The sequence below is a fragment of the Juglans microcarpa x Juglans regia genome, unplaced genomic scaffold (genome assembly GCF_004785595.1).
Source record: "Juglans microcarpa x Juglans regia isolate MS1-56 unplaced genomic scaffold, Jm3101_v1.0 JmScfU0001, whole genome shotgun sequence".
NCBI lineage: Eukaryota > Viridiplantae > Streptophyta > Magnoliopsida > Fagales > Juglandaceae > Juglans > Juglans microcarpa x Juglans regia.
The window spans coordinates 694,562-706,997 of record NW_024475745.1 but is presented as its reverse complement, the minus strand read 5'-3'; the positions used below and the strand labels follow the sequence as shown (position 1 = coordinate 706,997).

The window sequence follows — 12,436 nt, the reverse complement described above, 5'->3', positions numbered from 1 at the left end:
CGCTCGCGCACTGGGCAGGCGCGCCCGTTGCGAGCGCGCTGGGCGCGAACGAGGCGAGCGCGTGGGGCACTGGGGCCCTGCACGCGCTGCGCGCGCGGGGCGCAGGCGAGACGCGCGTGCGCTGTGCGCACTGGCCATGTGAATGGGCTGGTTTGGTCACCAACCTCCTTGGGCATCCTGGGCATGTCCAGGCAGGCCCCATGGCATGCCCGTGGGCCTGTTTTGGGACTGTCCAACCTCGTCTTGACTTGGCTCGTGGCTTGACCATGGGCCACAAGACATGAGTTCCTACCATTCCCCCTCCCTTCAAGAACATCCTTGCCCTCAAGGATTAAATTTGAAAATTTCCATGTTTTCTCCTCATTCTCTTCCTTAGCCATCCCCATGGCTAAACAATGTGCCCCTCCATTGTCCAATTTTTCTAACATTGAGACCTCACCCGACTTGGTCTCTTTGGAAGATAAAGTTGCCCATACATTCTTCTTGGACCCTAGTTTGAATTCCATGGTCCTCTTGTTGTAGTCAAACACTATCCTTCCAAGGCCCTTGAGCCATGGAGTGCCCAATACAACATCAAGCCCTACCAAAGGAAGAACATGTAAATCCGCCACTACTCTCACTCCTTGCACATTCATTTTTACTTCCTTCACCAACCCTTCACATTTCATTTTATCCCCACTTGCCATCCTTACATCAAATGTCTCTATAGGAATTGGCTTCAACCCAACCTTGGCAACAATGTGAGTGTTGACAAAGTTGTGTGTGGAGCCACTATCTACCAACAAAGGAACCTCAAATGTCCCTATCCATGCCATCACCTTCAAGGAGGTATGCTTTTGGGTCCCCATCAATGTATTAAGGGACAACTCGGCCTCTTTATTATTTTTTTTTTACTTTGGCCTCTTCTTGATCGGACTCCTCACTACATGTTTCCACAAGATATTCATCTTCCTCCTCCACACTCCTCTCATCAACCAACATGTACACTTGTCCCGATCTACATTTATGCCCAATGCCCCATTTGTCTCCACACTTAAAACAAAGGCCTTTTTTTATTCTCTCTTGTACCTCTTCCCTTGAAAGTTTTTTCACTTCAATTTGCTTAGACTTAGAAGCACTCCCCATTTCCTCCTTGCCTTTCCAAGGAACATTGGTTTGCAAGGGTGTAGTAACCTTACTCCCCACTTCCTTAGATTGGCGTTTCTCCATATTAGTGCTCTCTTCTAGGATCTCCGCCATCCTCATTACTTCTTGACTCTTAGAGGGTTGCTTTAGCTTAATCTCCTTGGCTATCCATGGCTTCAACCCATCCACAAACGTGCCCACAAGGGCCTCCTCGGACCAACCTCTCACAAGGGTTTGGAGTTGCCTAAACCCCTCAATGTAAGCATGCACCTTGCCTTCTTGCCTCAACTTGGCAAGTTGGCCATGATGGTTAATGGTTGGGGATGGCCCAAATTGCATTAGAAATTCTTTTTCAAAGGCCGTCCAACCCAATCTTCTCCTTTCTTTCTCATATTGGTCCCGGATCCACCTCCACCACTTACTTGCTTTCCCCTCCAAATAAAAACACGCCGTCAACACCCTCTCATGTCTAGGCACCTCATATGTATGGAAGTAGTGGTCAACCTTATCAAGCCATTCATATGGATCTCCCCCATTAAATTTGGGAAAGTCCACCTTTGGCCTCTTAGGTCCCCGGTCATACGCCCGGTTTCCCCTTCTATTTTCATGGTCGTCAACATCATATCCTCTCTCATGAAGGTCTCTTCTTCTCTCATAATGGTCTCCACGGTAATAAGGCCTCTCATACTCTTGCTCATACTCAAACTCGGCCTCATAGGCTTCCATGGTTCTTCTATGTTCTTCATTGTCACGTGAGGTGACATTCAAGGCCATCCTAAGTTCGGCCATATTGGTATTGACCTCACTCAAGATGTCCAAGATTCTTGTACTTTGCTCTTCATGCTTCTCAATACGTTCCCGGTTGGAACTATTGAGCCCTTCGGTCTCTCTCATAAGGGTCTCCACGTCCCTTCTATTCTCCTAAACCGCACGGTTGGTAGCATTCAAGGCCATACTAAATTTGGCCAAGGTAGTCTTGACCTCATGGATAAGGTGGTCAAGCCTTAAGCCTTGCCTTTCTATGGCCTCTATACGTTCCCGGTTAGAAACACCTTGTTCCTCCTCTTAAACCACACGACTCATTGCTAGAAATTTAGTGGGGGCTTGCTCTTGGTTCACAAGTCCAACCTTGGGTCCCCCACCTTCAAAGGTGGTCGACCCCTCTTGCACAAGACGGTCCAACCTTGGGTCTTCCACCACTTGTGTGGTCGACCCCTACAAGCAAACTACTACTTTCTCCTCCTCAACCCCCAAACTTCAATTCACAATCAATGAAGAAAAAAATCAATGGGATCCACGAGGGTCTCCCCAACCAATTCACAAAGTTTGGGTTAACGCGTTGTTTACCTCTTTAGAGATGTGAGAACTTCCCAAAAAATTCCAAGCAAGGTAGCCCTCTCAATGCAATTGCTTGATGGAAGTACCAAGTATTGTTAGGGCTTCTCTCAATCTCCAAGCAAGGTGGCTCTCTCAATGAAACTCCTCAATGAATATCCAAGCAAGATGGCACTCTCAATGAAAGCACCAATTAATGTTAGGGACCTCGGTCAAGTCCCTAAACACTAGGTTCGCCACGCTAATGATAGTCTCGAGTTGACCAAACCCTAGTTCCTCTCTTGCTTGGTTCTCGATCAAGGATGGTCAAATGGCCAATATGGTATGGTGAGGTTAGGTGTTTAGGCTAGAAGGATGATGGAAACAAGGAAATGGTTCAAGGAAGTGTATGGTTAGGAATGGTTAAGGGCGCACGGCACTATGGTGTGCTAGGGTTGGCGCCACTTCAGGTTTGTGTTTAGGGTTTGGGAAAGTATGATGGTTGGCTAGGATTTGGAAAAGGATGGAGGTGTTGGGCGGCTTGGGTTTGAATTTAGGAAGGTTTCCTAAATTCTTGGGATTTAAATGGAAAAAAAAAAAAAGATATGGCCGAATATGGTAGGGAATGAGTCAATTAGGGTTCCTAAATTATGGGAACTCTAATTATGGAAAGTAGGATGGGCGGCTAGGTCAAGTCTAATTAGGCAAGTGATTGCTGAATTTGACTTGTTTGGCTAGGGAAGGTTTCGGCTAGGGCAACACAAGGAATCACTCAAATTATGGAAAGTTTGACTAACACTTGTATTGGTCGAAATCTAGGGAAAAATGGATTGGAAGGATAAAATGACGAAGAACCTCAAGAACAAAGATGAACACTCAAGAACAAAGTGTAAAACACTAATGCAATTGAATGAACCCTGAAACAATCAAATAACAATCAAATCTTGATTCACGAATTGCACAAGAAATGAATAAACCTCATAGATTGATAAATCAATTTGGGATTCACGAATTGCACCCAAATTGCCCAAGCACCGAAAATATGATCTCTCAACAAGTAGTCTCTCACTAAGAGTTTTGACAAAAGATCCTAAGGCAATTACATAATGTTCTATTTATAAGCAAAACAACTTGAAAACCCCCAATAGGTCCCTTAGAATTAATTAAATTAAATAAATAAAATAACAATGAGATAGTGGTCATGGACCAAGTCTAGCCGTGGCATGCATGACCCATGGTGGGCTAAGATGGTGCATGGTGGTCTCAGGCTGGTCCATGGTCAAGTGGTTCGGTCATGGCTTGCTGATGGTGAGCCCTGGTCAGGTGCGGTCCGGTCATGGCCTGGGCGGGTGGCCTAGGCGCTGGCTGCAAGGCATGGGCTGGAGCCGGGCGCTGGGTGGCATGCCTGGGGCATGCCACTAACCTCGCTGGCGTGCTGCAGGGGGCTGGCTTGTGCGTGCGCGCGCGCGCGCTGGCTGGTCTGGCTGTGCGGCACTTGGGCGTGCGCAGGGCCACGCGGCCCATTAGCGTGCGCACTGGCATGTGCGTGGGCTATCTTGCGCGTGCGGCCTGTGCCGCGCGCATGATTGCGCGTGGGGGCTGCCTTGTGCGTGTGGCCTGTGCCGCGAGAATGGCTATGCGCGTGGGCTGATGCCCACTAACCTCGCTGGCTGCGCACGCGGGCTGACTTGTGCGTGCTGCTCGCATGGCTATGCGCGCGGGCTGACTTGTGCGTGTGGCTTGTGCCGCGTGCATGGCTGTGCGCGCTGGCTGCCGCTCACTAACCTCACTAGCCCGCATGCTGGGCGCCCCGTGGGTGGTTCCGCACAAGCCAAGGCATGGTTGAGGTCTAGCCAAGGCGTCTTCCCCCCGCCATGACTAGGACATGTGCCGCTCCTCTAGGGCCCGCTCGACGTGGGAGTCTAACAATCCCCCTCTCTTCAAGAATATCCTTGCCCTCAAGGATAAATTCTGGAAATCTTGTCCTTATGTCATCATAGTCTTCCCAAGTGGCCTCTTCCCTTGGAGCTTTACTCCACTTGATCAACACTTGCCACACACTTTGCCTCTTTCTTCCTCTTGAAATGACCCTATAATTAAGGGTCTCTTTGGGTTGCAAAAGCATACGTCCCTCATCATCAAACTTGGGTAGTTCCTCCACAATGACGCTAGGATCTCCAATTCTTTTCTTGAGCACGGTTACATGGAAAACCGGGTGTAGTTTTGAAGTTGGAGGGAGTTCCAACCTATAGGCCACTTCACCCAATCTCTCAAGTACTTTGAAAGGACCATAGTATTTCTTGGCCAACTTTAAATTAAGTTTCTTCCTCAAAGTCATTTGGCCGAATGGTTGCAATTTCAAATACACATAATCTCCTACTTCAAAAGCAATCATCCTTCTTCCCTCATCATAGTATTTCTTCATTCTTTGTTGTGCCTTATCAAGCTCTTTTTTTACCTTTGCCAAGACTTGATCCCTATTGATCAACTCTTGTTCCACTTCATCATTTTTTGCCATGCCTCTCTCATAATTCACCAATATTGGTAGTGTCCTCCAATAAACTACTTCAAATGGACTTCTTTGAATGGAGGCATGAAAAGAAGTGTTGTACCAATATTCAGCCCATGACAAGTAACCCCCCCACCTTCTTTGTTCCTCATGACAAAAACACCTCAAATATTACTCAAGTGTTCTATTAACCACTTCGGTTTGGCCATCGGTTTGTGGGTGGTATGATGAACTTGCCTTTAATTTGCTTCCTTGAAGCTCAAATAATTCCTTCCAAAAGGAACTCATGAACACCCTATCTCGATCCGTGATAATGCTTTTTGGAAACCCATGAAGTTTCACCACATGATCAACAAAAGCTTTGGCCACACTCTTGGCCGTGTAAGGGTGAGTAAGGGGAATAAAATGTCCATATTTGCTCAATCTATCAACAACCACAAATATTACTTCAAAACCTCCACTAATAGGAAGTCCTTCAACAAAGTCCATACTCAACTCTTCCCAGATCAACTTGGGAATAGGCAATGGTTGCAACAACCCGGATGGAGGTCTTGTCTCATACTTGGACTTTTGGCACACATCACATTCGGCTACTAGCTTCTTCACCGCCTTCTTTATGCCTTCCCAATAGAAGAAATGCTTCACACGTATATATGTTCTCAACCATCTCTAATGTCCACCTTCTTTGCTATGGTGAAAGTGTTCAAGGATCTCTTTTCTCAAATTAGGCACATTAGAAACATACACATACTCCTTGTAGTAGATAAGGCCATCTTTGACCTTGAAGCCGATTACTCCATCCTCTTGAGCTTCTAAAAGCTCCATGATCTCTATTGCTCTTGCATCTAGCTTTGTTGCTTCCCTTATCTTGTCCCATATTCTCCATTCGGCCCCACTCAAGACCTTCAAAAAACTTTCATCTTCCTCATGTACTTGCCACAACAATGAGCTTCTTTCTTTTCTACTTAGTGCATCCGCAACCTTGTTCTCTTTTCCGGGTTGATAGATAATGTCATACTCGAAGCCCAATAGTTTAACAAGAAACTTTTGTTGTTCCGGAGTCACTATCTTTTGTTGCAACAAGTGTTTTAATGCTTGTTGATCCGTGACTATAGTAAATTTCCTTCCCAACAAATATGGCATCCACACCTTCACAGCATGAACAACCGCAAGCATCTTCATTGCATAAGTACTCCAAGCCTTCTTCATAGGCCCTAGTGCTTTGGAAATAAAAGCTATTGGTCTTTTTTCTTGGACCAAAACAGCCCCTATTCCCTCACCACTTGCATCGGTGTAGACTTCAAACTTCCTCTCAAAATTTGGCAATGCTAGTACGGGAGTGGTGGTCATTGCTCTCTTCAATTTATCAAATGCCTCCCTTGCTTCTTGGGTCCATGCAAAATTATCCTTCTTCAACAAAGAAGTAAGTGGCTTAGCAATAAGCCCATAGTTCTTCACAAACCGCCTATAGTAGCCGGTTAACCCCAAGAACCCTCTCAAGGCCGAAACATCACTTGACAATGGCCAATCAATCATGACTTCTATCTTCCTTTGATCCACCTTCACTCCTTCACCCGAAATGAAGTGCCCCAAATATTCAAGCTCCTTTTCCATGAAAGCACATTTTGATGCTTTAATGAAAAAGTGGTGGTCTTCAAGAATCTTCATCACTACCTCCAAATGTAACTTGTGGTCTTCCACGATTTTAGAGTAAACCAAAATATCATCAAAGAAGACCAATACAAATTTTCTCAATAAGGGCTTAAAGATGGTGTTCATGGCGGCTTGGAATGTTGAAGGGGCATTGCATAACCCGAATGGCATCACAACGGGATGGAGTAATCGGCTTCAAGGTCAAAGATGGCCTTATCTACTACAAGGAATACGTGTATGTTCCTAATGTGCCTAATTTGATAAAAGAGATCCTTGAACACTTTCACCATAGCAAAGAAAGTGGACATTCGGGATGGTTGAGAACATATATACGTGTGAAGCATTTCTTCTATTGGGAAGGCATAAAGAAGGCGGTGAAAAAGCTAGTAGCCGAATGTAATGTTTGCCAAAAGTCCAAGTATGAGACAAGACCTCCATCCGAGTTGTTGCAACCATTGCCTATTCCCAAGTTGATCTGGGAAGAGTTGAGTATGGACTTTGTTGAAGGACTTCCTATTAGTGGAGGTTTTGAAGTAATATTTGTGGTTGTTGATAGATTGAGCAAATATGGACATTTCATTCCCCTTACTCACCCTTACACGGCCAAGAGTGTGGCCAAAGCTTTTGTTGATCATGTGGTGAAACTTCATGGGTTTCCAAAAAGCATTATTACGGATCGAGATAGGGTGTTCATGAGTTCCTTTTGGAAGGAATTATTTGAGCTTCAAGGAAGCAAATTAAAGGCAAGTTCATCATACCACCCACAAACCGATAGCCAAACCGAAGTGGTTAATAGAACACTTGAGTAATATTTGAGGTGTTTTTGTCATGAGGAACAAAGAAGGTGGGGGGGTTACTTGTCATGGGCTGAATATTGGTACAACACTTCTTTTCATGCCTCCATTCAAAGAAGCCCATTTGAAGTGGTTTATGGGAGGACACCACCAATATTGGTGAATTATGAGAGAGGCACGGCCAAAAATGATGAAGTGGAACAAGAGTTGATCAATAGGGATGAAATCTTGGCAAAGGTAAAAAAAGAGCTTGCTAAGGCACAACAAAGAATGAAGAAATACTATGATGAGGGAAGAATGATTGTTGCTTTTGAAGTAGGAGATTATGTGTATTTGAAATTGCAACTATTCGGCCAAATGACTTTGAGGAAGAAACTTAATTTAAAGTTGGCCAAGAAATACTATGGTCCTTTCAAAGTACTTGAGAGATTGGGTGAAGTGGCCTATAGGTTGGAACTCCCTCCAACTTCAAAACTACACCCGGTTTTCCATATAACCCTGCTCAAGAAAAGAATTGGGGATCCTAACCTCATTGTGGAGGAACTACCCAAGTTTGATGATGAGAGACGTATGCTTTTGCAACCCAAAGAGACCCTTAATTATAGGGTCATTTCAAGAGAAAGAAAGAGGCAAAGTGTGTGGCAAGTGTTGATCAAGTGGAGTAAAGCTCCAAGGGAAGAGGCCACTTGGGAAGACTATGATGACATAAGGACAAGATTTCCAGAATTTATCCTTGAGGGCAAGGATATTCTTGAAGAGAGGGGGATTGTTAGACCCCCACGTTGAGCGGGCCCTAGAGGAGCCGCACATGTCCTAGTCATGGCGGGGGGAAGACGCCTTGGCTAGCCCTCAACCATGCCTTGGCTCGTGGGTAACCACCCACGGGGCGCCCAGCATGCGGGCTAGTGAGATTAGTGAGTGGCAGCCAGCGCGCACAGCCATGCGCGCGGCACAAGCCACACGCACAAGTCAGCCCGCGCGCATAGCCATGTGCGCGGCACAGGCAGCACGCGCAAGTCAGCCCGCGCGGGCAGCCAGCGAGGTTAGTGGGCATCAACCCATGAGCATAGCCACGCGCGCGGCACAGGCCTCACGCACAAGGCAGCCCGCGCGCGCAATCATGCGCGCGGCACTGGCAGCACGCCCACGCACATGCCAGTGCGCAGGCCCGTGCGCACGCTAATGGGCCGCGTGGCCCTACGCACGCCCAAGTGCCGCACAGCCAGACCAGCCAGCCCAGCCAGCCCCCTGCCGCACGCCAGCGAGGTTAGTGGCATGCCCCAGGCATGCCACCCAGCGCACGGCTCCAGCCCATGCCTTGCAGCAAGCGCCTAGGCCACCCACCCAGGCCATGACCGCACCGCACCTGACCATGGCTCACCATCAGCAAGCCATGACCGAACCACTTGACCATGGACCAGCCCGAGACCACCATGCACCATCTTAGCCCACCATGGGCCATGCATGCCACGGCTAGACTTGGTCCATGACCACTATCTCATTGTTATTTTATTTATTTAATTTAATTAATTCCAAGGGACTTATTGGGGGTTTCCAAGTTGTTTTGCTTATAAATAGAACATTATGTAATTGCCTTAGGATCTTTTGGCAAAACTACTAGTGAGAGACTACTTGTTGAGAGATCATATTTTCGGTGCTTGGGCAATTTGGGTGCAATTCGTGAATCCCAAATTGATTTATCAATCTATGAGGTTTATTCATTTCTTGTGCAATTCGTGAATCAAGATTTGATTGTTGTTTGATTGTTTCAGCGTTCATTCAATTGCATTAGTGTTTTACACTTTGTTCTTGAGTGTTCATCTTTGTTCTTCAGGTTCTTCATCATTTTATCCTTCCAATCCATTTTACCCTAGATTTCGACCAATACAAGTGTTAGTCAAACTTTCCATAATTTGAGTGATTCCTTGTGTTGCCCTATCCGAAAGCTTCACTAGCCAAACAAGTCAAATTCGGCAATCACTTGCCTAATTAGACTTGACCTAGCCGCCCATCCTACTTTCCATAATTAGAGTTCCCATAATTTAGGAACCCTAATTGACTCATTCCCTACCATATTCGGCCATATCTTTTTTTTTTTTTTTCCATTTAAATCCCAAGAATTTAGGAAACCTTCCTAAATTCAAACCCAAGCCGCCCAACACCTCCATCCTTTTCCAAATCCTAGCCAACCATCATACTTTCCCAAACCCTAAACACAAACCCGAAGTGGCGCCAACCCTAGCACACCATAGTGCCGTGCACCCTTAACCACTCCTAACCATACACTTCCTTGAACCATTTCCTTGTTTCCATCATCCTTATAGCCTAAACACCTAACCTCACCATACCATATTGGCCATTTGACCATCCTTGATCGAGAACCAAGCAAGAGAGGAATTAGGGTTCGGTCAACTCGAGACTACCATAAGCGTGGCGAACCTAGTGTTTAGGGACTTGACCGAGGTCCCTAACATTAATTGGTGCTTTCATTGAAAGTGTCATCTTGCTTGGATATTCATTGAGGAGTTTCATTGAGAGAGCCACCTTGCTTGGAGATTGAGAGAAGCCCTAACAATACTTGGTACTTCCATCAAGCAATTGCATTGAGAGGGCTACCTTGCTTGGAATTTTTTGGGAAGTTCTCACATCTCTAAAGAGGTAAACAACACGTTAACCCAAACTTTGTGAATTGGTTGGGGGAGACCCTCGTGGATCCCATTGATTTTTTTTTCATTGATTGTGAATTGAAGTTTGGGAGTTGAGGAGGAGAAAGTAGTAGTTTGCTTGTAGGGGTCGACCACACAAGTGGTGGAAGACCCAAGGTTGGACCGTCTTGTGCAAGAGGGGTCGACCACCTTTGAAGGTGGGGGACCCAAGGTTGGACTTGTGAACCAAGAGCAAGCCCCCACTAAATTTCTAGCCATGAGTCGTGTGGTTCAAGAGGAGGAACAAGGTGTTTCCAACCGGGAACGTATAGAGGCCATAGAAAGGCAAGGCTTAAGGCTTGACCACCTTATCCATGAGGTCAAGACTACCTTGGCCGAATTTACCATGGCCTTGAATGCTACCAACCGTGCGGTTAAGAAGAATAGGAGGGACGTGGAGACCCTTAAGAGAGAGACCAATGCAAGTCTTGAGAGGCTTGAGAGGAGAATGGTGGAAACTAATGGTCAAAGGCCCCCACATAGTCCAAATAGGCAAGGGCATGATGCCTTTGTGGATGGGGCCGAGACAAGTGTCACGGGGTCCATACGTGAGCTACCACAACATGAGTTGAGACGGGGTAGTAGAGTTGAAAACAATAGAGTGGTTGTTGAGAGGTGGATTCCAAATGTTGACCATCCCACTAGAACCCATAGTGTGAGAGAAGAGTATCAAGATGTAAGGCTTGAGAGACCACCAAGAGAGGAAGCCTATGAGGCCGAGTTTGAGCATGAGCAAAAGTATGAGAGGCCTTATTACCGTGGAGACCATTATGAGAGAAGAAGAGACCATCATGAGAGAGGATATGATGTTGACCACCATGAAAATAGAAGGGAAAACCGGACTTATGACCGGGGACCTAAGAGGCCAAAGGTGGACTTTCCCAAATTTAATTGGGGAGATCCATATGAATGGCTTGATAAGGTTGACCACTACTTCCATACATATGAGGTGCCTAGACATGAGAGGGTGTTGACGGCGTGTTTTTATTTGGAGGGAAAGCAAGTAAGTGGTGGAGGTGGATCCGGGACCAATATGAGAAAAAAAGGAGAAGATTGGGTTGGACGACCTTTGAAAAAGAATTTCTAATGCAATTTGGGCCATCCCCAACCATTAACCATCATGGCCAACTTGCCAAGTTGAGGCAAAAAGACAAGGTGCATGCTTACATTGAGGAGTTTAGGCAACTCCAAACCCTTGTGAGAGGTTGGTCCGAGGAGGCCCTTGTGGGCACGTTTGTGGATGGGTTGAAGCCTTGGATAGCCAAAGAGATTAAGCTAAAGCAACCCTCTAAGAGTCAAGAAGTAATGAGGATGGCGGAGATCCTAGAAGAGAGCACTAATATGGAGAAACGCCAATCTAAGGAAGTGGGGAGTAAGGTTACTACACCCTTGCAAACCAATATTTCTTGGAAAGGCAAAGAGGAAATGGGGAGTGCTTCTAAGTCTAAGCAAATTGAAGTGAAAAAAATTTCAAGGGAAGAGGTACAAGAGAGAATAAAAAAAGGCCTTCGTTTTAAGAATGGAGACAAATGGGGCATTGGGCATAAATGTAGATCGAGACAAGTGTACATGTTGGTTGATGAGAGGAGTGTGGAGGAGGAAGATGAATATCTTGAGGAAACATGTAGTGAGGAGTCCGATCAAGAAGAGGCCAAAGTAAAAAAAAATAATAAAGAGGCCGAGTTGTCCCTTAATACATTGATGGGGACCCAAAAGCATACCTCCTTGAAGGTGATGGCATGGATAGGGACATTTGAGGTTCCTTTGTTGGTAGATAGTGGCTCCACACACAACTTTGTCAACACTAACATTGTTGCCAAGGTTGGGTTGAAGCCAATTCCTATAGAGCCATTTGATGTAAGGATGGCAAGTGGGGATAAAATGAAATGTGAAGAGTTGGTGAAGGAAGTAAAAATGAATGTGCAAGGAGTGAGAGTAGTGGCGGATTTACATGTTCTTCCTTTGGTAGGGCTTGATGTTGTATTGGGCACTCCATGGCTCAAGGGCCTTGGAAGGATAGTGCTTGACTACAACAAGAGGACCACGGAATTCAAACTAGGGTCCAAGAAAAATGTATGGGCAACTTTATCTTCCAAAGAGACCAAGTCGGGTGAGGTCTCAATGTTAGAAAAATAGGACAATGGAGGGGCACATTGTTTAGCCATGGGGATGGCTAAATAAGAAAATGAGGAGAGAACATGGAAATTTTCAAATTTAATCCTTGAGGGCAAGGATGTTCTTGAAGGGAGGGGGAATGGTAGGAACCCATGTCTTGTGGCCCATGGTCAAGCCACTAGCCAAGTCAAGACGAGGTTGGACAGTCCCAAAACAGGCCC

General features: G+C 46.0%; 1 protein-coding gene across 1 annotated transcript in view; it reads right to left on the bottom strand.

The window, feature by feature from the left end:
- LOC121245187 (aspartic proteinase 36-like) overlaps nucleotides 1–12,436 on the bottom strand; it is a 39,365-nt gene that overhangs the window by 8,291 nt on the left and 18,638 nt on the right. The gene's annotated exons all lie outside the window — the stretch shown is intronic.